Here is a 4,214-nt window from a genome sequence, read left to right as displayed (position 1 = left end):
CAGATCCCTGCTGAGTGAAGGCGTGAGGGCGGTGGGAATGGTGAGAGCAGCCGAGGAGGTCATTGGGGCCAGACTGTAAAACTAAGGAATTTGAATGTGAGGGGCCCTGGGGAGGGGGCGCAAAAAAGAGCTTCAAATAGCAGGGTTCCAGAATCAGGTTTATATCTGAACTTATTATTATTATTATTTTGGCAGACAGAGCACTCCCATTTGCTGGCTCATTCCCCAAACGCACTCAAGGGTCCTGGGACCCAAGCAGGGGTGGGGGCTGGGAGCTCCACGGAGCAGGAACGCCGCCCTCTGATCCACCACCACGGCTTCCCAGGGTCTGTGTTAGCACGGAGCCGACGCAGACTGGTTCCTAGCAGGCGTCTTAACTGCTGGGCCACACACCAACCCCAGATGTCTACTTCAGGAATCCTTTTGGTAGCGGTGAGAAGGACTCGGAGCACGCTGCCCTGGAGACTCCGATGGCGGAGGCAGGCCTAAGGCAGCGGGCGCGGGCACTCGGAGGCCGGAGCGGGTTGGCGTGCGGCTGAGACCGCCCCATCCGGAGAGGCAGGCGGCCAGGGCGGAGAAGCAGGGTCCCGGCGCGGCTGTGGGGGGCGCAGGTAGGACACAGCGGAGCGGCGGGGCGGCGGGCAGGTGCCCGCGTGGCAGGCAGGCAGGGTGTGCGGAGGCTGTGACCCGCCGCGAGCTCGCAGCCGGCAGAGAAGCGGAGGGGCCCCCGGGCGAGGGCGCGGCCGGCCAGGTTTCTGTCCCGGAGACAGAGGCTACTGCATGGCCGCGGCCGGAGGCGAGCCTCGCCGCGGTGCTCTGGACACGCGCCATCGCCATCGCCACGGCCGCCTCAGGACGGCCCTCGGCTCCGGCAAAGGGGAAGCCAGGAGGTTGTGATAAGGCAGGCGGCACAGAGCGGGTCACTGCCGAGCCGCGGCAGCCCGGGGCAGGCGGGGGCTGAGGGCGGGCGGCGTCTGGGAGGGAGGTAGCGGCCGGGGTCCCGCCTTCCCCGCCTCCTCCGAGGCGCGGCCGTGGTTGCCACGGCAACTGTAAACCGGCCCGCGCCGAGGCCGTGATTGTGGCTGTGCGCATGCGTTACAATCGGGTGTACCGGGGGTGCGGGGAGGTGGGGCGGTGGGTTCGGGTCTGCTAGTTCTTGCGTGCCGAGTCTTTCCCAGCCCAGAAGCTGCAAGGTGGAGCCGGAGCCCGGCTCGGAGCGGGCGGTGCCCGTCGCCACCTTCCCTCCTCCATGTCTTCACCTCCCTTCCCAGCGCGCCCCACGGCCGCCCCAGCCTGGCACTCGGGGTCCTGGCGTCCGACCCCAGCTTCCCATCCCAGGTTTGGCTCTCACCAACCCTGTGTCCATCCTTTAAGGCCCACGTGGAATAGCCCTTCGTTCAACACTCCCTGAGTCTTCCAAACTATTAAAAAAAAACTGCTTCCAGCCCACCCCCCACTTTTTTGCACTTCTGTAGCACTTACCACATTCTCTGTCCTTTTTTCTTTAAATTTATTTATTTGAAAAGTAAAGTGACGGAGAAAGCAAGAGCACTTTTGTGTGTCCATTCACTGGCCCACTGCCTGCAACAGCTGGGACCGGGCCAGGCAGAGGCCAGGTTCCCCGGGTCCATCCAGGCCTCCCATGTGGGTGGCAGGGACCCGCGTGGTCGGGCCCAGAGACGTTAGCAGGGAGCTGGGACTGGACCCAGGCATCCCAGGGGCAGCTTAACCGCTTGCACCACACCGCCTACCCCACGTTCTCTGTCCTTTTGTCATAACTTTTGAGTCCATTTTATTTCCTCGGACCCTGTTGAGGTGGAAGGCTCTGGTCTTGCTTCCCTCGTCTTCTCCTAACAAGAATCTAACAGAATGTTCTGGACGTGGGTGAGGGGCTTCCAAAGCTTCATGAGAAATGGAGTTAAAGGTGTTCATTTTGGTGCAAAAATTTTGAAGGTCATGCATAGCTGCTGCTGCTTCTTCTTCTTCTTTTTTTTTTTTTTGACAGGCAGAGTGGACAGTGAGAGAGACAGAGAGAAAGGTCTTCCTTTACCGTTGGTTCACCCTCCAATGGCCGCTGCGGCCAGTGTGCTGTGGCCAGCGCACCATGCTGATCTGAAGGCAGGAGCCAGGTGCTTCTTCCTGGTCTTCCATGCGGGTGCAGGGCCCAAGCACTTGGGCCATCCTCCACTGCACTCCCGGGCCATAACAGAGAGCTGGCCTGGAAGAGGGGCAACCGGGACAGAATCCAGCGCCCCGACCGGGACTAGAACCCAGTGTGCCGGTGCCGCAGGCAGAGGATTAGCCTATTGAGCCGCGGTGCCGGCCGCATAGCTTCTTCATAATATACATTTTTCATGAAGTTTTCAAAGACCCCTTGTACAGGTGCCCAATGAGTATTAGCAAAGAATTGATTATAGAGAGATCCTTAACAGGGAGCCCAAATGTGGTTTTCCAATGAGCTATGAAGGGTCACAGAGAAACGTGCTAAGAGGTGTGGGTTGGGGTGCCTGTCACGGGGCAGTGGCTTAAGCTTCCCACTTGGGATGCCCGTATCCCGTATCAAGAGTCTGAGGTCCGACTGCTCTCCTTCCAACCCAGTCCCTGCTGATGTGCCTCTGAGGCGGTGAAGGTTGGCCGGAGGGCTTAGGTCCCTGCCACCATGTGGCTGGGTCAGGTGAAGCTCCTGGCTCCCGGCTTGCTCCTTGGCTCCTGGGGCCCAGTCCCAGCGGCTGCACGGATTTGGGACTGAACCAGTGGATAGAAGCTCTCTCTCCTTCTCTCTTATGTCACTCTACCTTTCAGATAAATAGATACATCAATAAGTAGTCATTTAAAGAAAGAGGTGCAGGGAAGAACTGGGGTTCCTGAGGTAGAGTTAGGGGTGCAGAGGACACGAGGCAGAAGTGGGGTCTACCCAGGACTGGGGCGCCCAGCCCTGGGGTTGAAGATGGCTCACGTCGGGGAAGTATTTTGTTAGATTCCGCCTCTCCCGACCCCCACCCTGGACAGCAAGTGAGGACCTTTAGTGTTCCTTTTGTTAATGAGGAGGAGGTGGAGGAGCTGTCCGGAGGCCGCCTGGCGGGGGAGCGTGCTTTGACTCCTGAGTGGGTATTAGTGGGGCCGGGATAGAGGCGTCTGTTGAGTACAAACATTGCCTGCACATTGAAGTGTTTTTTAGCTTGTGTATTTGAGAGAGGGAGAGAGCCGGCTCCCGTCTGCTGCTCACGCCCCACGTACATGCAGTGCCTGGGCTGGGCAGGGGCTGACAAGGAGCCGGGAATACAGCCCAGATCTCCCTTGTGGGTGGCAGGGAGGCAGTTACGTGAGCTGCCTCCCAGGATCTCCATCTGATCCCGGATTCCCGCAGTCTGAATGTTAAATTCCGCAGTAAGGAGGCCTGGCAGAGGGAGTCAGGATTATGAATCCGGTGGCAGCGAGATCATCCTGGATTATCCAGCTGGGCCTAATGTGATCACTGAGCCTTTAAGCGGGACAGGCTCGGAGGAGGGCTCAGACCTCAACTCCGAGACCCCTTGGAGAACCTGACGTAGGCCATGGATCTTCCATCGAATAATTCACATACACAGAAAACACACAAGAACTCTGCAGTTTGTCTGTGAACCCATGAAACACAACCCCATGGGTGCAGGGTAAAAGGCTTCGCGGGCGTGCAAAGGCAGAAAGCGCTGCTCGGAGGAGACCCGCGTGGCTTCCTGCTGAAGGCCTGCTGTTCCCTGCCAGGGCTGTCGCAGCACTGGGGTTTCGGGGCGTTTGGCTGGGTTAACGTGGTGTTAATTCCATTTTAACCAGAGGACCGTGCTGAAGGCTGACCTCTGGCGGGTGGGCTCCCTGGAAGGCGGCCATGCCGCTGGGTGGGCGAGCAAGTGGTCTTCGTCAGAGAGCTGCTGGCTGCTGGTGGTCTGAGGGTCGCTCTGAAGCAGTAATGTCACTACGAGGGAGGGGTCGTTGATTTTACTTCCCAGAGACCGCAGGCAAGAAAGAAAGATCAGACGCTCTTCCTTAGTAAATGAAATTTACTAAGTCAGTGACAAGGCCTGTGGTGGAGATTACTAATGTTACAGAGACTTCCCGCTTGGCTATTTGCAAGAGAAATACAGTGTGAGCCACTTAGGTAATTCTTGTACTCAACATTCGCAGAAGCTGTGGCACAGTGGGTTAAGTCCCTGTATCTTGTATCAGAGTGCTGCTTTAGT

The sequence above is a fragment of the Lepus europaeus genome, chromosome 10, assembly GCF_033115175.1.
Source record: "Lepus europaeus isolate LE1 chromosome 10, mLepTim1.pri, whole genome shotgun sequence".
Taxonomy (NCBI): Eukaryota; Metazoa; Chordata; class Mammalia; order Lagomorpha; family Leporidae; genus Lepus; species Lepus europaeus.
The sequence above is the reverse complement of the archived record's forward strand: the minus strand, read 5'-3'. Positions refer to the sequence as shown.